General features: G+C 37.1%; 1 long non-coding RNA gene across 6 annotated transcripts in view; it reads right to left on the reverse strand.

Annotated features, from left to right (window-relative positions):
* Positions 1-24496, reverse strand: part of LOC106559531 — a 450184-nt gene that overhangs the window by 266540 nt on the left and 159148 nt on the right. For 4 of the 6 annotated variants that reach the window (XR_005366568.1, XR_005366569.1, XR_005366567.1 and 1 more), the window contains exons 4-5: positions 16201-16276; positions 510-587 (exon numbers count right to left, since the gene is read on the reverse strand). This is a non-coding gene — a long non-coding RNA (uncharacterized LOC106559531). Of the gene's footprint in view, positions 1-509; positions 588-5208; positions 5258-14312; positions 14458-16200; positions 16277-18725; positions 19096-24496 lie in introns of those variants that run through there. The other 2 variants (XR_005366570.1, XR_005366572.1) reach the window with 2 other exon arrangements.

Consider the following 24496-nt stretch of genomic DNA (forward strand, 5'->3'; position numbering starts at 1 on the left):
CAGAGAAGGGACAAAAATAGCCAGAGAATTGGTGGAAACAGACAAAACAGCTGTTGAAGATCTGTGCTTGGATGTTATTTATCTAACTTCTGATCACACTCCCTTGGCCAAAGCCCAACGTCCATGTGGCAGGAATCTCAATTTCAACAGTGTACACAGCAATTTGCATATAAATGGAGAGGAATTGGAGCACCTGGGTGGCACAGTCCATTGGGTGCCCAACTGTTGGTTTCAACTCAGGTCATTATCTCAAGAGTCATGAGATCAAGCCCCATGCCAGACTCCATGCTTAGTGCATAGTCTACCAGAGATGCTCTCTCCCTCTACCTGCCCCTGCTGCCCACACTCAAGTGCATTCTCTCTCTCTCTCTCTCTCTCAAATAAATACATCTTAAAAAAAAAAAAAAGAAATGGATAGGAATTATAATCATTTTTTACAACAGTTAAGTAAATGTTGGGGAGCACTAATATTCTATGATCCTTTTCTTTTCCTTTAACTTCACACTCACCTGGGAGATGGTCTGAGGTCATATGCCAGATGATGAAGTATTCCACAGAGGAACTGGAAAGCTAGATGTATTGAATTCCTGTAGAAAGTATGGCTGAGTAAATTGAATAATGAAACATTTTTAATCTTAACTTGACAAAAATCCTGCATTTTTGTTAAAGTGATGCCATTTCAATACATATTTTAATTCTATGATGAAATAATAGATTTATGATGATTTCTGTATGGCATTTTTAAAAGGACAATAAAAAGCAAGAAATATGAGACATGTTTCAATTAATCATGGATTAAACTGAGAGCAAAATTTGATATCAGATGAGTTCTGAATATCGATTTTTCAGTTGAGGAGAAAGAGCTATTTAATTCCCATCAGATCTATGCAAAATAGACAGCTCAGAAAAGAATTTTGTATGAAACATTAGAATTTGTCAGACTATGTGATTTTTTTCCATTTGTATGCAAAGTATATGTGAGCCAGGCTGCCGAATCTGCAGCTTTGTCAATATCATTCTCCCACATTTATTAGTAAGTTTGCCTGTATCTCTTTTCCAAAAGCTATCATCTTCAATCAATAGAATGTCTGGTGTTAAAATTCTGGCAGTACTGAACAACATGTATACAAAGGGTAAATGTTTTCACCTGGATAGAGGATATAAAACAGGAATAAAAAATTGTTACTCAATGATTTTTATTATAAAATTCAAAGCTTAAAATGTTGTTGTTACACTCACATAGAAAAGTACCAAGAAAGTAGATTGCTCTAAGTAAGAAGTAAAAATTCTAGAAATAAAACTGTACCATACATGTAGTCACTCCTATTTTTTTTTTATTACTTTAAATTCACACACAAAGCTGTACAGTGAGGACGATGTGCTTTTCTTCTTGAATTTTAAGGCAAAACACTCAATGGATCTGAGCTTTCCAATGTAAAACCTTATGACACAGACACCTCATGAATATTACAATGGACAAAATAAGCCTGATGTAGAAATATAAAGGGAAAGTCCATAGGGTGGGGATAGGGACAAACCAAAGTTTTTGAGGAACTATAACATAGGGCAGTAAATTTTTTCCAACTCTATTTCAGTTAGTAAAAATTCATTTCATATATACAGAGAACATTCCAAATTTTTCTGGAATGAAGAGTGGTATATTACAAAGAGTACTACTACATGTGAATCTCAGCTATGTAGCCCTGGGAAAGTCAATTAAACTGTCTGAGCTTCATGTATTAAGTGGGGAAAGTAAGACGTACGTGGAAATACTGTATGAATTAGAAAGGATGCTTGGCATAGTTTTTGGCACAAAAGTGGAATTCAACTTTTGCAAGTTTTCATTGTTGTTATGGTTGTTTTTAATATTTATTCATATGAAAAAATATTAAATGTTCAAGAAGCTACTCTGGTGCTTATTTTTTAAAATATTTTATTTATTTATTAATGAAAGACACAGAGAGAGAGAGAGAGAGAGAGAGAGAGAGAGAGAGGCACAGACACAGGCAAAGGGAGAAGAAGCAGGCTCCATGCAGGGGGCCCGACGTGGGACTCGGGACTCAATCCCGGGACTCCAGGATCACGCCCTGGGCCGTAGGCAGGCACTAAACCACTGAGTCACCCAGGGATCCCTCTGGTGCTTATTTTAAACAGAGTCCATTCAAAACATTTTGGGTGTATGCTCTAGCAAGGCAGTGTGAGATACAAAAAAAGGCTAGGAGAGATACAAAAAAAGAAAAGAAAAAGAAAAGGCAGAGGAGCTTGTTTCTACTCCATTATAAATGTGGGATTAAAAATCAATGAGAGGATTTAGCTAGAAACAAAAGAGACAAGAGTTATTTGGTCATCACTTTTGTGATTGAATAAAAAGGAAAGTTCTATGCTTTCTGGATGTTTCAGCAGGCATGTGAGAAGCAGCAACCTTTCTCAGTGCCTTTTTTTTTTTTTTTTTTTTGGACAATACAAGATGTGGTACCACGAGAAACAGATACTTGGTTTTTGTCCCTAGTTCCTGACATGGAGCTTTTAAAGCCTACAGTTTCCCAAGTGACATAGCACCTTTTGATCTAATGAGGTGACCCTTGGTGGGCTCCTAGATAGCTTCCTGGTGGGGGCTGGTCACCAGAAAGACCAAAGCATAGTTAGAGGGATAAAGTCCTGCCTCCCAATCTGTCTCTGGAGAAGGGAGAGAGTAGAGGTTTAGTTAGCACCAGTGGCCGATGATTTAATTCATCAAGCCTATGTAATGTAACCTCTATAATAACCACTAAATGGCCAGGCTGTAGGGCTTCTGCACTGGTGAACATATGGAGGTGCTGGCAGGGTGCCATACAACCCATCCCATATATCCTCCCCTGCACATCTCTTCTGCCTGTTTTTGAGTTGTATCCTTTAAAATAAATCAGTAATAGCTTTACAATTTTTTATAATATCCACAATTTTAGATAAAGTGTTTTCAGGAGAACTGTTCATTTTTGTAGCACGTTATCAAACTTGAAGCAGGGTCACAAGAACTCCTGATCCATAACCAGGTAGTCAGCAGTAGAGAGGAAATCTGGGACTTGCCATTTGTGTCTGATGCATAAGCAGTCTTGTGGGACTGAGTTCTTATTCTGTAGGGTCTGCATTAACTGCAGATAGTTAATATCAGAATTATGTTGTAGGACACCCAGTTCATGTCCAGACAGTTAAGAGAATTGGTTGGTATGGGAAAAAACCTCCACATATTTGGTATCAGAAGTTTTAAAGGGAAAGGAAGTGGAAATGGTGTGTAAAAAAATAAAACAAAGTAGTTTAGCAGATATTCTGGCTGACCCCTATTCTTTTAAAAGAAGTGAAATTTTAAAAAAAAAATATTTTTAAATAAAATAAATAAAAAAATAAAAAAGTGAAATTACTAGGTAGGTAGAATTTGAAAGCAATTTGATAAACAGTAGGATACAAAATGATGTGTTTTGTTATTCTTGTTATTGACTTGCCTAATCATGGAATTTTAATGGTGCTTTGAATTCCCAAGGGGATTAGGAGTAGGGATGAGATGCCATTTATGTGCTATCCTAGATGTTATTAATAATAGGATAAATTAAAACTGGAACAAGTATAATGAATAACAGCTAATGGTTAGTCCAAAGAAGAATTAGAATCTTAACTAGGGTTTTATATATATTTCAAGCTTCCCTTTCGGGATATCTTTTCTGATATGTTTGTATACAGCAATCCATTGTTAAACACCACACTGGCTTGTATTTTATGCTGAAATTTTAATGAGTAACAATTCAAGTCAGTACCACTGACTGCCACGGATTATCAGATTTTCCAATCAGCCCAACAACACCAACTTCAAAATAAAATGTGTGAATGTCACAAAGGTATATAAGGAATAGTAATAAGACTAGAATTGTCGGGATGCCTAGGTGGCTCAGGGGTTGAGCGTCTGCCTTTGGCTCAGGGCATGATCCCGGGGTCCTGGGATCCATCCAGTCCTGCATCAGGCTCCCTGCAGGGAGGCTGCTTCTGCCTCTGCCTATGTTTCTGTATCTCTCTGTCTCTCATGAATAAATAAATAAAATCTAAAAAAAAAAAAAAAAAAAATAGAATTGTCTAAAAAAGAAACAGTTGCCTAATAATGACTTTAAAAGTTTGATTTGAAATCAGTGATAGAAAAATAACAGATTTAAATTATATATAGAATTATTGAGTCTAAAGATAAAAATCTTGCAAGGTAGTTTTTTACAATTATGCAGGAGATATTACACATGCTTTGAAGAAGGTAGAGATTGAACTACTTCCAATATTTCTTGATCTATGGAACCATGTTATATTTATCTAATTAACACACAAAACATGCCAACAGATTAAAATCCCAGTTACAGTCCCAATAACTAGGCTGTCATACATTCTATTAAGCATATAAACAGTGAATTCTGACCCAAAGATAAATAAAAGATTATAGATTCACTTTCTAAGGAGTTTTCAAACTAATGAAGAAAAACAGATATTAAAGAAATAGACCTAATACTAATGTTCATTCTCCAAAATGTTAAGCCAATATCTATTTTATTAACTTGATGTAATTAACACTAAGAACATTCATACATTAATTTAAAGAACCAAACTATAAATAATATAAAACCTGTTTGTCTGAGTGCCTTGGAAAAATATTCTTTTTGCAATTTACCTATTTTGTACCAAAAAATACTTAGCCACCATTTCTAATACCTAGGCAAAATGATTCTTTACATGGAGTGAAAAGACCCCTAGGAAATGTGGCATGTAAAGAGAATCATGTTTTAAATGCTTAATTCTTATTTTAAAAGCCTTTATTACCTAAAACAGAGAAATAGTTTATTTTACTAAATTAACACAAGGCCACAAATTCATCAGTGGAGATTGTTCATGCAATCCTCTCACTCAGTGTACGTTATGATCTTCTATTAATTCCTATTCTTTCCTATTTTCCTCTCCTCTTTCTGATTTTAAGTGTTCATCTGCAGACACCTACTATTTCTAGTAAAAATTCTGTGGTTCACAACTTTTATACAAATAATTTCCCCTTCAAAGGACAATGATGGAGATGAAAATAAGAATAGAAAAAAAATGAGTATGGGGATCCCTGGGTGGCGCAGCGGTTTAGTGCCTACCTTTGGCCCAGGGCGCGATCCTGGAGACCAGGGATCGAATCCCATGTCAGGCTCCCGATGCATGGAGCCTGCTTCTCCCTCTGCCTGTGTCTCTGCCTCTCTCTCTCACTGTATGCCTATCATAAATAAAGAAAAAAGAAAAAGAAAAAAAGAAAAAAAATGAGTATGTAACTAACAGTGTCATAGTCACATAACACTACCTGCAAATATCATCAAGATCATGGTTCTTAAGATGAAAATTAAAAAGGAAAATTATTCCAAACATAAAAACAAAACCTAACAAAGAAAAATTTATTTAATTTATAAATAAAAGTAATTACTATCTTTGAAGAAGTAATTAAGAACAAAAATCTCCTGTATAATGAAAATCAAAGTTGCATATGGAAACCAACTATTCTAGAAGATTATATAGAAGAAAAATAATTATGCTAAGAATTAATGAGCACCTATCAAGTATTAAGTCAGCAGCAAGAATACTAATTTTGACTATGACGATGATGCAGCTTGCTATTTTTTTGTTTTAATCAAGAAGAGAAGAAAATTAATTTGCTCATTGAGAGCACTGCATGATGAAGTAGTTTCCTCTAGAAATTTATTTCCATTTCATTGCTCCTACATTCAAGAGAAGACACAAAATATATTTGGTGACCAAGTTCTTAGTGTACTTCGAAAGATTCCTTAGAAATCTCTTTAACTTTCCACAGACTCAGAACAGAAGTGATTAAATCTTCTCATCTGTATTACAGAAAAATTTGAGACTATATACTTTATACCCCATAGAGGTAGCAATAATTGCAACAGAGAAGTGGGAAAAAATATTAGGAATGATGAAAAAAGTAACTCCTTTTTTTTTTTTAATATTTATTTTATTTATTTATGATAGTCACAGAGAGAGAGAGGCACAGAGACACAGGCAGAGGGAGAAGCAGGCTCCATGCACCGGGAGCCCAATGTGGGATTCGATCCCAGATCTCCAGGATCGTGCCCTGGGCCAAAGGCAGGCACCAAACCGCTGCGCCACCCAGGGATCCCGAAAAAAGTAACTCCTAATTTGAGTTCTCACTAATCATTGTCAGGAAGGCAGTGCTGATTAAAAGTGTTTAGAGTGCCATCAGAACCTGTCAGGCCAGAGGGCACTGATTTTCAATTCACAGCGGTATCATGTGAGCGTTTCATTTGAAAAGTGCATGACCCAGTCTTAAAGGAATACTTTATTTTGCCTTACACTCAACTCAGCTTTTTTTATTTTTTCAATCAAAAAAATCCTATGATTTCAAGACATCTTTCTCAAGAAAATATCTTATCCTTTTAGTGTGACAATAAAGAAACAAACAGTCTAGGAACATTCTAGTTGGAGTATATTGAAATTGGAAATGGTAGTTAAGTTTAAAATATGTAATTAACCATAGGTTCAATCCACATGCTGCAAAAAATGATAATGCACTAAAGAAGTGCTATTCAAATCACAAATATGAAAAATGATTAAGTGTAGCTCTCAATGAGGCTTCTGGTATTATTTAACCGAGAGCATTATCAACAATGGTTTAAGGCTGATGGAAAGACTCTAAGAAATCAAATTTGCCCTTAGTAAACCAATGAATAAACCACTGTGTAGATGATACAGTGAGATATGAACAGGTAACATTAATTTAGGAATCAGCACTTAGTGATGACTGATATTTTGCATTTTTAAAATTCCAAACAGATCCCAAAGTACCAATCCCAAACATAACACCTTTAATTAAAAGTTGTAAATTCAACAGAAATATTTACCACTGGAGCTGTAATGTTAACCCTCATTCAATTTTTAGTGGATCATAAGGCTGAAAATTCACTATCCTATACCTTACTTTCTTCCTCTGTGAAATGGGTAAAAGAATACACAAATAAGGCTGCGATGTGGATCAAGTGGGCTAATATATGCAGAGATAGTTACCTTGGTACCAAGCAAAAACTCAAATAATAGTACATATCATTACCTCAATAAAAGAAAAAACCTGCCAATTATTGTACACTGGCTAAACTTGATTACTTTTTCATACATTGCCACTAATCCTCTAGCATCCCTAAAAAATTCATTATCTCTGCTTTATAGAAAATAGGCACAGACAGATCCAATAGCTTAGAGAATTAGTAAGCAAAGAAATTCAGATTAAAATGATGGTTTGACCACAAAGTCCACCTAGTTTCAACTACACCAGTGGTTCTCAAAGTTCAGTGTACATAAGAGTCTCCCGGAAATCTTGTCAAAAATAGTTGCTGGATCTGGGCACCTGCATGGCTCAGTGGTTAAGTGTCTGCCTTTGGCTCATGGCATGATCCTGGGGTCCTAGGATCTAGTCCCTCATCGGGCTCCTCACAAGTAACCTGCTTCTCCCTCTGCCTATGTCTCTGCCTCTTTCTGTGTCTCTCATGAATAAATGAATAAAATCTTAAAAAAAAAAAAAAAAAGTTTCTGGATCCAATCACCAGAAGTTCTAATTGAGAAGACTGAGGTGATAGCCATGAATTTGCATTTGTAACTAGCTTACAGGTGATGCTGAAATCCCTGGTTCAAGGACCACATTTTGACTGAACAATACCATACAATCTCTCAGAAAATGCAGGGTAAATTGACGGTAATTGCACCCCTCTTAGAGGGCCCTTTTTAAAAACCGATAGATGGATATGTAAAAAGGCTAGATAATGCATCTGTATTCAATTATATCCTTTAAGAAACCCAGGCTAAAGATTGGTGTTAGTATTGTATCTGGGCAAAATGCTTTCCTTTTAATAGATGGAATTCTGAATCCCCTCCCTTCCAAAAACAAAACAAAACACCTTACAAAACCACCTTGGTTTCCTAGATTTCTTAGTAATAGAATTTTCAGAGAAATTGCCGAACAGGCAAATTTTATGAATTATGTATCTGAAATTAAAGAATTGACAAAGTACACAAATGAGGACAATATTCATGTAGAATGTTATTGTCTGTACTGCTATAGATATAGAGCACACTCAATAACTGTAATGATTTCAAATGGGTCTTGGTAAGGATTTGCACTAATTATTGATTCGTTCCTATGCAGGCACTGTTATATGGATGAAGGTTTTAATTAGCCTGGTTTTAAATACTCGGAGGAAATGACTCAACAAACCTGCTGAGTAAAAGATACTGCCTTTTTAAAAATATACATATCTCAATGTATCTTTGATCAAAGAACCATAGGAAGGACCAATGAAGAGAAAGTATACAATTCATTAATTAAAGGACAATTCTTCCTGTGAAATCTGAGACAGATCCTCATGTATTCACTCCTGTCCACCTGAACTCTTTTTGTGATGGGAAATTCATCAGGCTGTGTGTTTCATTTTTCTACACTCCTCTTTATGAGAAAGTTTTCTCTTTTATCCTATGCATTCTTAACCTGAGGTCCATGCAAACTCTTTCTCCAATGGAGTTGACCTATGAGACTGAAATCCTGGCAAATATTTCATAATCATTGATAAGTACATTTTCCATCAACTCAGCAACACAAAACAGGTTCAGAACCATTGAGTTAAATCTGTCCTCGATGTAAAAAATGATTTTTTTACATGAATTCTGTCCTTGTTCAAAAACTCCTGCTTCCTTCTTGTGCCATTGGGAATTTTAAAGCATGAACATTTGATACCTCTTCAATAGATCAATATTCCCATTACTTTGAAAGCAGTAATCCTGTCCTTCCCCAATTGGCCAGTCTTCTCTTTCACATACTCAACATTTCCCATTGTTCTCTCATTCCAGTTTTATATGCTTTCCAGATACTTGTTTTTCTCTCCTCCAGGATTACTAAATATATATTTTGAGGCACATTAGTAACCACCACATTTTTATGTAATTGAATTTATGCCATTAATTTTTTTCTCAATGTAAATCATACCCAATGTAAACAAAAAAATGTAATTTATTGTCCCATCAGTATTTATAATAATAAATGAGGACAGCACTTTTAAAGGGTAAAAGTTTGCACATTCCCTAATGTTAGCACTGCTTTCCTTGGCCTAATGCTTAATTTCACACTGGAGGAAAAATACCTTTCAACAATTCCAAAAACATTTTACATTTTTCACTTGCTCTGTGCCAATGTACCTAAAAGCACTTCAAAATAAGTAATACAGCCACATAAAATAGGTGAGTATACATTAACTGATACAAATGGGAATCTTCATGCCTAATCTAATTAAGCATTCTATTGTTCTTGATGGCAAAAAAAAAAAAAAAAAAGGTAAAAACCTTTCCTTCTGACTTAAGAGGAACTTCCAGGCCACTTGCTGCAGCAATTTTTAAATCATCTTGTTTCTAAAATGCACATTGTGCTGTGAGGTTAAGTACAACACATACAAAGAAAAAGAAAATAGAAGAGTGCCCAGTGAGGATGTATATATTGTAAGAACAGACACAAATAAAGGAAAAAAGGGGCTCTGAGAACAGAGAAGATAGAAAACACCCAAGTGAATTACAAATTGTTCTGTTTTCAATCAACAGTGATTATAACAAAGGGTCCTTTTGGGAACTATGCGTAAGGCATTCATTATTTCTAATATTATTTAAAGACACTAAAAGTTGATCTGACATTAAAAAAATAAGCAGAATAAAAACATATTTAGGTTAACAGCCAACCAAGATTACCCATGAATTTCTCAGCTTATTCATCTATTGCTCACTTGACTAAGGTTCAAAGAAACCTCCAAATATAAGTGAATTTTAATGAGGAAAATGAAGGAGCACAACAATAAATGTTTGATGATGGATTAAACTGAGCATTTTGCCCTGGTTTTGACATCTGAATAAGATCCATAATAATACTGATCATAATTTTACTAAATATCATAACACATTTACTGAGGACTCACACTGTGACATTGAAGTTAATATAGTAAGTCAATTACCTCATTTACAACTCAAAGTCATTAGATAGATGAGGGGTTGCCACACTATATCCTAGGGGCCAAATCTGACCTACCATTTGTTTTTGTAAATAAAGTTTTATTGGAATGCAGTCATGCTCATTCATTTACGCAGCATCTGTGACTGCTTTCACCCTACAAAAAGGCAGAGTCAGGTAGTTGTAGCAGACCATGCATTTGCAAAGCCTAAAATACTTGCTTCAATAGCCTGCTGCAGGAAAAGTCTGCCAACTCCTGAAATAGATGCTATCAATTTTACTTTTATTTTCAGTTGAAAAAACAAAGGTACCCAGGCTATTGTGGTAGGCAATGTTCTATAATTATCCTTAAGTGAAAATAAAAATCTCAGGGGTTAAGTTACAAGCATATACTCAATGACTTTCTCAATAAGAAAGAAGATGTGTAGTTCTTCCATCTATGGCTGCCACCCTGCAGCCAACAGTAAAGTCACACTGTGTGAATTTTAGAAAGCTTAAATTAATTGATGAAACTTGGATTCTGAAATGTATCGATCCAAACCGAGGAATAGGAAAAATAAAAGGGACAGAGTATATTTATTGCACCTATCAACTCCTCAGAGAGGCCCTCCCTGACAGCCTTCTCTGAAGAACTACTGCAATCAGTTCTCAGTCTCTTTCTATTGCATCACCCTGGTTATTTCATTAATAGCATTTTCCACAAATTTTAGCTGTCTAGTTTGTTAACTTGTGTATCTTCTTCCATTTAGATGTAAGTTTCATGAGAACAAGGGTTGTATCTGTCTTGTTCATCATTGTAACTCCAGTGCCTCGTACTATTAGTGCTCATGAATATTTGAAGAATGACAGGCAGAGGAAGAGGTAAGGGAAGGCAAAAAAAAAAAAAAAGGATAATAAATAGTATTTTCAATAGATAAAGAACTGGGAGAAAAGACTTTGGGGCATAGGAAAAGAATGAACATAGCCAAGAAAATGCTGGCTTTGCTCTTCTATTGTCTATTGCTACAAATAGAGTATATAATAGAATAAATAATAGAAAAGATAATAAAAAGAAAATAAGATATCCTCAAAGAAAGAATACAGAAAGAATAATTTTTGAAGACTATCATTCCTCTAAATATTGATCAACTTCTTTCTCCTAAATCAGTCATTTATGAACAAATTCTGGCATAAAACTAACTTACAATGAAGGGGAAAACAAGAAAGAAGGTTCTAAACATTTAATTCCTGAACATTGGGATTTTATGGGGCTGGCAGGAATAAATTTCCATTAAGAATAAACTAAAATTGAACTACTATGTAGGGTTTTGGTCTAAAACTGAGCAAGAGTGAAATGGTACTATGAGTCACAAAATTTCATGAAACTAGTAAAAACACTCTATCTAAAGAACAGTCCCTGAATCTCCAAAATTATGCCATCATGTTTTCAGAAATAATCTAGTGATCTTTGGACAGCGTCAAAAGTTGCAAGGACAACTTTTGCCTGGAAAAGTATTGAGATATTTTTTAAATGTTTTCAGATTACAGTCCATGTATGCTACCCATTGATGTTTTACTAATAAGACAAAACTAAGAATAGAATCCATCCATTCAACAAACAGATAATATTTCTCAGAAATACTACTCTGTAGCAGATGTCATATATTGTAAGGCATGCCTCCTTCTAGGGTGCTCTCACTCTCATGGGGAAGGCAGGTAAGCAAACATGCTATTTCTCTAATGTAACAGAGAAAGACCTTAATAAAAAAGCACATGAATGAAGACTGTGCAACCCACAACAAGCAAAGTCTATTCAATATGCTACAGCAAAGGCATCAGCCACCATCACTCATGTTTGGCAGAGACTCAAAGCTGGGCAGAAAAAATAGGTTTCTAGTGGGAAAAAAGGGAGGGTTTCAGATATGCCATTACTGGAGGCACAGGGAAGTTGCCGAGGAGCTAACTAGAAATGGGGCATCCTATGTGATTGGTTAGAGGTTGCATATTTGGCTTTTTCCAAGTTGGTCCCAAGGTGGAAGTAGGGGCAAAAATAAGGAAATCTGTCAGTTACTGTTCATTATGTGCTGATTGCTACAAGAGTTATGGCTTGGCTTCCTGTACTCATTGCTGCTATATACTGACTCTGTGGGTCAGAGTTCTATTTTTATATATGATATGGCCACTATTATTTGCATATTCAGTCTCCCAAATGCATATTGATGGTGATGAAGAATTTAATTGATGAGTTAACTTCAGTTTACAAGCACTTTGCCCCACATTTTCCTTGTTCTCTTATAAAGTGAATGTAACTTACACTTTTAAAGCTTCATTTAAAAGAAGTCATTGGCTAATGAAAGCTTGTTTGACTTCTAAAAAGACAGAGTTATAATATAGAATGATCAGTGCTACTGCAAAGAGAATTGTAAATCAAAAGATGGGACAATTCAGAAGCTTGTAATAAAATTATTTTTTAAACTAAATGAATGAGACACCTCAATTCATAATGGTTGTATTAGTACATCAAATGATAACCTTTTAAATTAAAAAAGGTGTTTCTGGTTAACAAAGTAAGAGACTTCACTATCACCTAACTAGTTGTATTCCCATATATCCCCCTTGTTCCTATAATTCCTAAAATTTCCTAACAGGAAAACCTGTGTTTTAGATGCAGGATTCTACCATTTTTAAAATCTTCATTTATCTTAATTCTCAAAGAAATAATGGTTTATTAAAAATAATAATAAAAATAATTTAAAAATATCAGTACAAAACCCTAGTCAACCACCTATAAACTACTTAGTGTGACATGGAGGGGTGTGGGGGAAAAACAGTTACATGCACCACTCACCTTGTTACTTCCCTCAAGAATACTTAAAATAGCTGATATTTTGCATTTTTGCTATTGAAGATGTTGCTGAAGGCTCATTTGTAAGTCACAAAAATAATGTTCAAATGTAGTCCTAGTGTGCTTAATGCATGTATCTTCCTCACCACATATATTTTCTTTCCACTGCTCATGGTTTTAAAATGTAAGATGCAATTTAATATAAATTTAATGGGTCATATTCAATACAGTTTCCCAAATTTATATATGAATTGTGCCAGTTTTTGCTGTCTTGCCTCAAATAGACTCCAGGAAATGTGTGACTTGCCACACCTCAAGAACTTAAAGCAAATGTGGTCTCTGATGAAGTCTAATTTCTCAAGTTATTATAAATTCAGAAGAAAATGATTAGTTCTACTGTTGAACAAGTTTTAGAGGCATCTCAGCTTGTTAGCAAACTCTTTTTAATGTAGGCTGATAACAATTCTGAGTCTAGATCAAACTTCTTTAGTTAGTTTTCCCTTAGACAAGGTCTACCAAGTTCCACAATATATGCCTATTTCATATTCAATGAACTGGGTTCCCCTTGGAAATAACTTTAGGATTGCTATAGCAAGGGGTATTAGCACTGACTATGTGATAACTATAAACCTTCATCTAACTCCAATTATCTCATTTTTTCATAGTTCTCCAAAACGAGGACTGTTAACTACAAGTTCACACATACTCTTGAAAGAGTTCATAAACCTTCTGAAATTTTATAGAAGGGCATTTTTTTTCCTGGGAAGAGGACGCCCATCTGTCGATAGATTCAAAAAGGTATCAGTGACATCAAATTGGCTAAGATATTGGGATATATCTGTAGCACATGAAGCTTATCATATAAACAAAAACCGTTGGGGTATATATTCAATAACCAGCCTATAAAAAAAATAGCTTTAGTGGTTTTTGAAGAATGTCACTAAGCAGTTTTCTCATACATCTGGTGATAACATTTTTTCTCTTCTTTGTACATTTCTTTAAGATTTAAACACCCTGGTCATTTCAAATAATAATCTATGACTATGTTGAATGTTCAAGTTACCAAAATATTCTGTCTTTAATGTTAACATAATTATGCATTTATCTTATGTTTTGATTTTATTTTTCAATTTTAAGCAAGGTCATAGATTATTTTCATATATTTATTCTTTCATTCACTCATTCTTATCACTACTGCATAGGTATGGTTCTTTTTTCCCCAACAACAGCATGAATCCCTTCTAAGTAGAAAGGATTTATTAGGGGCACTAAGTGGCTTAAAGAATTTCTCTCTTAGCAAAAGTACCAAATTTGGATGCTAGACAGCAGGAAAATTGCACTTGGGACAGAACTTTATTACTGTTCTAGTGAAAACACCATTGTGGCTTCTGCTTACCACTTAATATGCTATGGATCAAATATCTGACAACTACAACAAACCTGAACCAGATACCAGCCATATGCTCTTCCAGATATACTCTCAGCCTTTTCCACTTTGCTCTCTGCCCCAAAAGGTTGATCTCCCAGATTCTATTAACAAGCCAATGACACATATGAATGCTCCTTGGATGAGCCAGTGGGGATACTGGGAGAAGATTGGAGAGAAGAATAAGTGAGTTTACGCATTTATTCATTTAGGTCCCATGTTCTGGTAGGTTGTCTCAGGATTACTGTGTTCTCCTAGGCAACTTGCCCTACACAATTCTTTCTCCTTTTCTACACCAGTAGAATATCCACTTTTCATTCTCCTGGGATAGGATTAGAGGGCATCCCTACTGCTGCTAGACCAGGGTTCTTGCTGTATTCATTAATATCTCCAACATACTACACAGACCTTTACCAAGGGTGTCTTTATAAATAGATAGAGTGTCCTTTGTTTCCTGTTGAGACTCAACACTTACCAAAATAATATTTGCATTTTTGTTATTCAAGACCTGTTTTATAGCTACTCCAGAAAAATCAAAATTCTCCCCTACAGAATACTCTCTCCCTGCACTCAAGCTACACACTATATAACTTATTTCCACATTCCAAATCTCAGCTGTAAATCTCAGCTGACAAATCTCAGATAATATGAAGAACATTAGATTCAAGGAGTTTGAGAAATTAAATTTAAGTCTCCACAATTCAAGAAAGTACACCAGATATCGGTGGATATTGCATGAGCCAGCATACCATTATCTACTTTCAATACTGATATTTACACATAAAAACTTATGAAATGTTGACCTATGAAGTGAGTAGTAGTGTTTGCTACAACATATATATATATATACTTCATCTGTGTCGTTTTATACAAATATTTAGATTCGTAATCAAAGAGAACAACTCAATAGTAACCCAGAACATGCAGGTATCATCAATAGTACAAATAGTTTAAAAGATCAGGTGAATATTTGTGTTGTAAATTATACTCAATATATTTTCATATATGCAATAAATACAACTGAAGTTTATTCTACCAAATACATCCTCAAAAACATAGATATGACACAAGTCCCATGTCCCCTGTGAATTTCATAGGTGCAGAAAATATTAGACAGTGAAAATTAGATTGTGGTCAAAAAGAACATGCCCAGGCTGTGGTAGATTTTTAAAATGACCACAATCCTTCATTTGAAGAGTAAGCATCTATTTCTCCAGCTCTTGAATATGAGTGAGCTTTGTGAATTGCTTTGGCTGAGAGGATATAAGCAAATTGTGGCACAAGCAAAGGTCTAAAAAGCCCTTCCATACTGGGACTTGCCCATTTGCCACTCCTGGAATCTCTTGCCACCATCATCATGTGAATAAGCCTTGGCAAGCCTGCTATATGACAAGAGACACATGACTTCATTATACCATCTGTTCAGTTAACAGCAAGCCAATCACCAGACAAGTTTGTGAGGCGATTCTGGATAAGCTAGCTCCCAACCAACCTGCCAACTAATAGCAGATAAATGAGCTAGCTAGCCCAAGTGAGATGAGCCAAGCTCCCCTGGATCAAAAGAGCCACCACTGAGCCCAGCCCAAACTGCAGACCTACAGAATTATAAGCTGAAAAAGAAAATAAATAGAATTTTTAAAAGGTTAGTTTTTCAAGCCACTAAGTTTTGGGTTTTTTTTTTTTTTATTTTAACACAAACAAGTTAATTGATATATAAAAAGATATCTAGAAGGAGAATGTTGCTGTTGACTAGCCTAAAATATATAGCATTTGACGTGAGACTGGGCAGGAAACAAGCCGCAGAAGCAGTGAGGAAACTTGCAAAGGCTGATCCATACTACATAGTAGAAGAACAAGTGGCAAAACTGTCACCTGTAGTTATAAGGGAGACACAGAATTTACCTGGTAAGTTTGTTCATGACAAGATGGTTTCCAACCACAATGTTTCAAGTATAAGTTGGCTTCTTTTAGGATAGGCCTAGGACAAGGTATGGGAAGAGAAAGAGATGCTAAAAATAAACTGTTTTCAGATAGAATTTTTTTTTTTTTTCAGACAGAACCTAAAAGGAAACTAAAGGGGTAGGACAAATTGGGCTACAAAACAAAATTGTTTCTCATTTCCAGTATCTCCAAATCTCCAACTAGCAAATTATTCTCTTTCTTTCTTTCTTTCTTTCTTTCTTTCTTTCTTTCTTTCTTTCTTTCTCTTTCTTTCTTTCTTCTTTCTTCTTTCTTTGTTTCAGGTGTATAATTTAGTGATTCATCACTTAGATACATCACCCCATTGCTCTTCCCTTCTCAATAGCCATCACCCATCCCCCCGGCCCATTCCCCCTCCAGCAACCCTCAATTTGTTCTTTATAGTTAAAAGTCGGCTTTCTGGTTTGCCTCTCTCTTTCTTTATCTCCCCCTGCCACTCCCACAACCATGTTCATTTTGTTTGTTTGTTTGTTTCTTAAATTCCACATAAGTGAAATCATATGGTATTTGTCTTTCTCTGATTTGTTTCACCTAGCAAAATACACTCTAGCTCCATCCACATCATTGTAAATGGCAAGAGTTCATTCTTTTTTCATGACTGAGTAATAATCCATTACATACATATATCTCACATCTTCTTTCTCCACTCATCAGTTGATGGACACTTGGGCTGTTTCCATAATTTGGCTATATAGATAATGCTCCTATAAACATCAGGGTGCATGTATCCCTTCAAATCAGTATTTCTGTATCCTTTGGGTATACCCACCTAGTAGTGCAATTGCTGGATCATAGGATAGTTCTATTTTTAATTCTTTGAGGAACTTCCAAATTATTCTCAGATAAAGTGAGGACTAAACTAAGAACAAAAATCAACTCAAGGATGTGTCTGTAAAACCCTTTATTAAAATCCTGAAAGATTCAAGGAGATACAAAACGGCCTCTCCAAAATACACATAAATGGGGCACCTGGGTGGTTCAGTGGTTAAGCATCTACCTTGGGCTCAGGTCATGATCCCAGAGTCCCCAGATCAAGCTCCACATCGGGCTCCCTGCTCAGCGGGGAGTCTGCTTCTCCCTCTGCCCCTCACCCTACTCATGTTCTCGCTCTCTTTTGCTCTTTCTCAAATAAATAAATAAATAAATATATTTTTTAAAAAAAATACACACAAGGTTTCTGAGAATATTAAGGCTGTGGTTACATAAAAGCTTAATCCCCAAAAAGCATTTATTAAGCCAAGAGAAAGAGGCAGTCTCAAAACAACTGATATTTTGGATTTTATTAAGTAGAGTAGACTAATCTGGTATACGGAAATCCCACAGTTTATATGGAAGATATATCAATAGAAGAACTATTGGAGTAAAAGGAAGTAAGATTGTTAAAATTAAAAAAAAAATCTTCTGTATCTCAATTGTCTATGGAGAGGAAACAAGCTGAGAAAACTACTCAATTGCAATTGAAAGCAATTTTTGTGGGGAAAAAAAAAAAAAAGAACATTCGGAGGATAGAGCCATAAGCCCAAAGGTTGGAGTCACGATCCATAGAACACAGTGACCAAGAAACTACTCCCAAGGAAAAGTTAAGAATTTTGTGCTGGGAAGCCACTTCTGTGGAGAACTTGGCCCTAACCAGGACACATTCCCTGGACCCTGAGGCAGAAGACCGACAGCATCTACCTTGAGGGATTCCAGAATTGCATGGATCAGTAGCTGTAATTTGCCTCCTCTTTTCCCCTCTTTTGAGTGGAAAAGTCAATTAGAATAATCCTATCCTGGGATCCCTGGGTGGCGCAGCGGTTTAGCGCCTGCCTTTGGCCCAGGGCGCGATCCTGGAGACCCGGGATCGAATCCCACGTCGGGCTCCCGGTGCATGGAGCCTGCTTCTCCCTCTGCCTGTGTCTCTGCCTCTTTCTCTCTCTCTCTCTGTGACTATCATAAATAAATAAAAAAAAAAAAAAAAAAAAAAGTCTACAAGAATAATCCTATCCTTATCTCCACTTGTAGGTGAGATACAGCTAACATGTGTTTTGATTTACTGTTTTCTTTAGCTCATGGGAACAAGAGGAACACATTCAAGGAGTAACATTCAGAACTTATTTAAATCATGATATCCTAGACTTCCCGCCTAAAATTGGAATTAAATGACACTTCTTGTAGGACACCTGAGTCATTCAGTGGTTGAGCATCTACCTTTATTTATATGTAAATAAAATCTTTTTTTTTTTTTAAATGACACTTCTGGGGAGTCGGGGGAGGAGATACAGGTATTCTAAAAATGAGAGGAAAGTGAATTAATTGGAATCAAAGGACAAACTATAATAGTTTATTAAAACACAATTATCCCTCTTTCATTTAAAGGCTTTCCACTTTCCCATCCCTTGAATCTCGGTTGGCCATGTAATTTGCCATGTAAATAAGACATTAACAAAAATGGTACAAGTGCTTACCTACTTGCTACTTGCTGTTTCTGGGCCTTCTGCCATTGTCGCCATGTGAATATGCCCAGATTAGCCTACTGGTTGATGAGAGACATGTGGCCTAATTGCATTTATACCCCATCTGAGAGTGAGACAACAATCAAACATGAACTTAATTCTGGAGAATCAGCCAGGCCCCAGGTGGCCTGCCAAGTAACAGCTGAAGAATTGGAAAGCCCAGCTGAGTTCAGCCAAGTCCAATCTTGAGAATGGCTTGGCACAAATTGCCAAACTAAACAAAAGTTTGTTTTTTAAGTCACTATATTTATTACACTGTCTTGTTACACAGCAAAGGCAAACCAATATACGAGACTAACCTACTTCCATATAAACATCTGGGTGTAATCTTGAAAGAACAACGTGGAAAATCCTCTATATCTCCTATTGAGAAATCCGGAAATCTAGGATTACTGAAGATTAGATTTTTTTATTTGTTTGTTACAGGGAAGAAATTTTCTTGGAAAAAGTTGAAGCTTACTTTTAAACTATGTCTATACTACCCCAGGAAGTACTGTCTTAAAAACCAAAGAAAATAAATTACATTGGGATAAAAAGAGGCTTCAAATAAGAGTTTGAAAGATGTTTGGTGGGGAGAGGGGTGATCATGCAGGGGACATGACCTCTGGTTGACCTGAGAGCTGGCCCTGGGGAATCAGAGGCTCCTCACTGCTCTCTTGTCCTTGAAATATACATTTTGCCCACCATTCCCACAGTGGGAGCCATTTCCAAGGACACAGCCTTGGAAGAGCAATATATATATATATATATATTTTTTTTTTTTTTAAAGATTTATTTATTTATTTATTCATGATAGACAGAGAGAGAGAGAGGCAGAGACACAGGCAGAGGGAGAAGCAGGCTCCATGCTGGAAGCCCAATGCAGGACTAGTTCCCAGGACTCCAGGATCATGCCCGGGGCCAAAGGCAGGCGCTAAACCGTGGAGCCACCCAGGGATCCTTGGGTGAGTACACATCCCTGGGTGGGACACACCCTTGGAAGAGCAATATGTTATTAGAATATCTACATTGTATTCTTGACTTAACCCATCTGAGACCTCTGCATAAACTTTTTAGATTTTGATGGGCAGGTATAGCATATACTTGTCTTGGGGATCCCTGGGTGGCGCAGCGGTTTGGCGCCTGCCTTTGGCCCAGGGCGCGATCCTGGAGACCCGGGATCGAATCCCACATCGGGCTCCCAGTGCATGGAGCCTGCTTCTCCCTCTGCCTGTGTCTCTGCCTCTCTCTCTCTCTGTGACTATCATAAATAAATAAAAATAAAAATAAAAATAAAAATAAAAAAATAAAAAAGAATATACTTGTCTTGCAGCTGCCCAAGACAAGCCTGGTACATAGTTTTCCTTGCTTATTCAACCTCCCACAGACCGCCCTGGAGATATCTGCCTCCATGTCTGATCTCTCTTCATCCTGGTATACAGGGCCCAGACTAACAAAAGGTCAGGGTTAGTTTTTCATGGTAACCACTAATGGTAGGGTGACCTAGATCCTGTCATTGGGCAGTTCTGTTCCTCTGATGAATAAGTGAAATCAGGGGGCTGGATCAGGTGATATCTGAGTTTCCATCTAGCTTTAAAATATTTTGTTTTTCTGATTTCATTTCAGATTTTTTTTTTTTAGAGAATTGGAGTCTCTCAGCAAGGGGTCTGGAGAAGTCAAGTTCCCTGTCTCACTGGTCTGTGGGTTCTTCACCAGGACAGACAGGCAACCCTAAAGGATCTTTAAACCTTGGTACTGAGAGGCACTGAAACCTGAATTAGGAGTGGGCACCAAGACAGACGCAGCATCCAGCAGACAGACCACAAGGTAGGTGCTGCTAAGTCTGGGGAAGGGACTGCTAATGTCACAACAGGTTCTAGGTTACCATCAGGGCCACATGCTCACCCTGACCTTCCCTGCACCCATGCCCAGGCCCCACTGAGGAAAGGCCAACAGGTTATGGGGTGGGGAGTCATAAAAGGAGGCTGGAGGGGCCCAGAGAGTCAGAGAGCCAGGAAGCAGGGACAACCGATCCAGGGACACTGCAGGGAAGTAGGATGGCTGTGAGGCTCCAGCATCCCACCCCCACCGTGCTTGCTCCAGGGTTCCCTAAGACTTACAAATCACAAAAACAACTGCAGTGTATACCTTTAGGAAGAGAAATAGGCAATAAGGAGTTACAAATGTAATTAATATTATAACAAAAGTCCAAGGTTCAATGGCAGCCAGTGGGGATGGGGGGGTCATCTTTGAAGTATGTGGAAAGCCTCTCCCTCTTTTGGATGAGACCAGAAGGATGAGCAAGAGCCTCTGTTTCTTTGTTTCTGGGAAAGACAGGAACAGGGTTGAGCAGGGATGTAGAGAAAGAGCAGAAGAAGGCAGGGCATTCCCAGCAGAAAGAAGAGCATGGACCAGTGTACTGTCTCTTGAACAGAAACCAGTTTTGCAGGTAACACAAATCTGCTAGCTAACCTACTTAGGGGAAAGAAAGCATGTTCTGACTGGCATAAGGAAAACGTTATGACTTGAAAATGCAAACCAGCAGTGCCATCTCAGAAGCAGGGAGGAGCACACAGCAGACAAAACAAATGTTTTTCCCAGATGCAGAGCCTGAGATAAGGATGCACATGCAACCAGTTCATTCTAGAAGTCATCACAGAAAGTGCCATGAGGGGATGGGGATGTAAGACAGAGAAAGGAAGATAACTAATGAAGTTAGTTCTGCTCTATGGGTAAATGCAACTTATTTCCCCTGTGGGCCCCTTCTGCTCTGAGAGATAGTACAGAAACCTCCCTCAGAGTTGTCTCCTGTGAGATAAGGAAGCTGGGTATTTTCACCAACTCCCATCCTTCATCAGTGAGGCATTGCCCCAGGGGAGCTAACCGAACAGTCTGGCCCTCCTGTGGCAACAGGACATTCCCAGGAGCAGAGAATGCCTGAAGCAGAGACCAGAGATGCCTGGCAGTCTTCCTATAGGTGAACTTCCGGGCAGGCTGAGGAGGTGTGGGTGAAGCACAGTGTTGGCCACAGCATGTCACTGAGTGGCTCTTTGAGCTAAGGTAAGAAAATGCAAATCAGAACAGCAGGAAATTCTAGAAAAGACCAGGGCCTAAGAAGAGAGACACAGCGGTAGCTGGTGCTTCCTTGTTCTCAAATTAAAGTCATCAACTCAAAGCTCAAAGAGCTCAGTATTTCAACTGCCATTTTCCATGACAAAATTGGGTTTGCCAACAGCTAAGTGGCGTGTCTAAAGTTTCACTTTAGCCACTATGGCATGAGTTTCCTAACATTTGATCCAGCCTTCTGTCTACTATTACATATTTCTTCACTAACATGGCTTTCACTTTGAGAAGAAAAAAAAAAAAAAAAAAAAGGAGAAACAGGAGAAAAAAAAAGGAGAAACATGATCATCTTCATGCAGATAGGACGTGAGCATTTTCTGGAAAGTGGATTTACAAGTGAAGTCAAACAGCAGCCAGCATGAGAAGACCTCTACCTTCTTGAAATATCTATAAATATTTTCTCCCGAAAACTCACCCTTTCTTCATCTTCATGTCCTCTACAATTTTGGAGAAGTAGAAGTAACAGAAAATGTTTCACATTAATATTGCTAATGTGCTTTATATGTACATTAAGGTATATAACATATAAGTTAAAAAATGAGATTTTCTGCAGTTTAGTAGTAAAGAGTAAGACTGAATTATCGAGGGTAGTCATGTATCAGTAATCTTTCAAGGAATACGTTAGCATATATTGGAGGAACAAAATTCTACTCTGCCCAGATATATCACAGGCTTCTAATCTTAGAAGAAATGACTTAAGGAGCTAAAAAAAAAAAATCAATATTAACACAATATTTAATCATTTATAGGAGGACAATGTTCTCAGGACTGTCCTTTAATAGTAGTCTAAAATTATTTGCCCTACTGTAAGAACATGGCTTTGGCCACTGGAGTGGTTCTGCCAGCACGGTGATTTATTCATGGAGTATAAAAAGATTTGAAATATTAAAACCTTAAATTTGAAAGGTTATCTTCTCTGCCTGGACAATAGCTACATATAAGGGTAAAAATATGACTTGCACAAATAATGGGACATCTACAAATTAAAGATACATTGCAAGATGGACAAAAATTTAAAAAATCAGGTGTACAGAATTTTTCATCACAAATATATAATATACTGAACACATACCCAAAGGCAAATGTTAAGAATAAGGCACTGTAATCACTGACTTGAGCAATTTTAAAAAGAAAACTGCTACAGAGAAGTTATTTTAATAATAGTTGTCTTCCCCCGAATAACCAAGGGAATTTTAAAAAAGAAAACCATATCTGGGGGCATCACAATGCCAGATTTCAGGTTGTACTACAAAGCTGTGGTCATCAAGACAGTGTGGTACTGGCACAAAAACAGACACAGATCAATGGAACAGAATAGAGAATCCAGAAGTGGACCCTGAACTTTATGGTCAACTAATATTCGACAAAGGAAAGATTATCCACTGGAAGAAAGACAGTCTCTTCAATAAATGGTGCTGGGAAAATTGGACATCCACATGCAGAAGAATGAAACTAGACCACTCTCTTTCACCATACACAAAGATAAACTCAAAATGGATGAAAGATCTAAATGTGACACAAGATTCCATCAAAATCCTAGAGGAGAACACAGGCAACACCCTTTTTGAACTCAGCCACAGTAACTTCTTGCAAGATACATCCACGAAGGCAAAAGAAACAAAAGCAAAAATGAACTATTGGGACTTTATCAAGATAAGAAGCTTTTGCACAGCAAAGGATACAGTCAACCAAACTAAAAGACAACCTACAGAATGGGAGAAGATATTTGCAAATGACATATTGGATAAAGGGCTAGTTTCCAAGATCTATAAAGAACTAATTAAACTCAACAGCAAAGAAACAATCAAATCATGAAATAGGCAAAAGACATGAACAGCAATTTTACCAAAGAAGACATAGACATGGCCAACAAGCACATGAGAAAATGCTCCACATCACTGGCCATCAGAGAAATATAAATCAAAACCATAATGAGATACCACCTCACACCAGTCAGAATGGGGAAAATTAACAAGGCAGGAAACCACAAATGTTGGAGAGGATGCGGAGAAAAGGGAACCCTCTTGCACTGTTGGTGGGAATGTGAACTGGTGCAGCCACTCTGGAAAACTCTGTGGAGGTTCCTCAAAGAGTTAAAAATAGATCTGCCCTAAGACCCAGCAGTTGCACTGCTGGGGATTTACCCCAAAGATACAGATACAATGAAACGCCAGGACACCTGCACCCCGATGTTTCTAGCAGCAATGTCCACAATAGCCAAACTGTGGAAGGAGCCTCGGTGTCCATCGAAAGATGAATGGATAAAGAAGATGTGGTCTATGTATACAATGGAATATTCCTCAGCCATTAGAATCGACAAATACCCACCATTTGCTTCTACGTGGATGGACCTGGAGGGTATTATGCTGAGTGAAGTAAGTCAATCGGAGAAGGACAAACATTATATGGTCTCATTCATTTGGGGAATATAAAAAATAGCAAAAGGGAATAAACGGGAAAGGAGAAAAAATGAGTGGGAAATATCAGAAAGGGGAACAGAACATGAGAGACTCCTAACTCTGGGAAACAAACTCGGGGTGGTGGAAGGGGAGGTGGGCGGGGGGTGGGGGTGACTGGGTGGTGGGCACTGAGGTGGGCACTTGATGGGATGAGCACTGGGT

This window comes from Canis lupus, chromosome 11 (genome assembly GCF_011100685.1).
Source record: "Canis lupus familiaris isolate Mischka breed German Shepherd chromosome 11, alternate assembly UU_Cfam_GSD_1.0, whole genome shotgun sequence".
Lineage (NCBI taxonomy): Eukaryota > Metazoa > Chordata > Mammalia > Carnivora > Canidae > Canis > Canis lupus.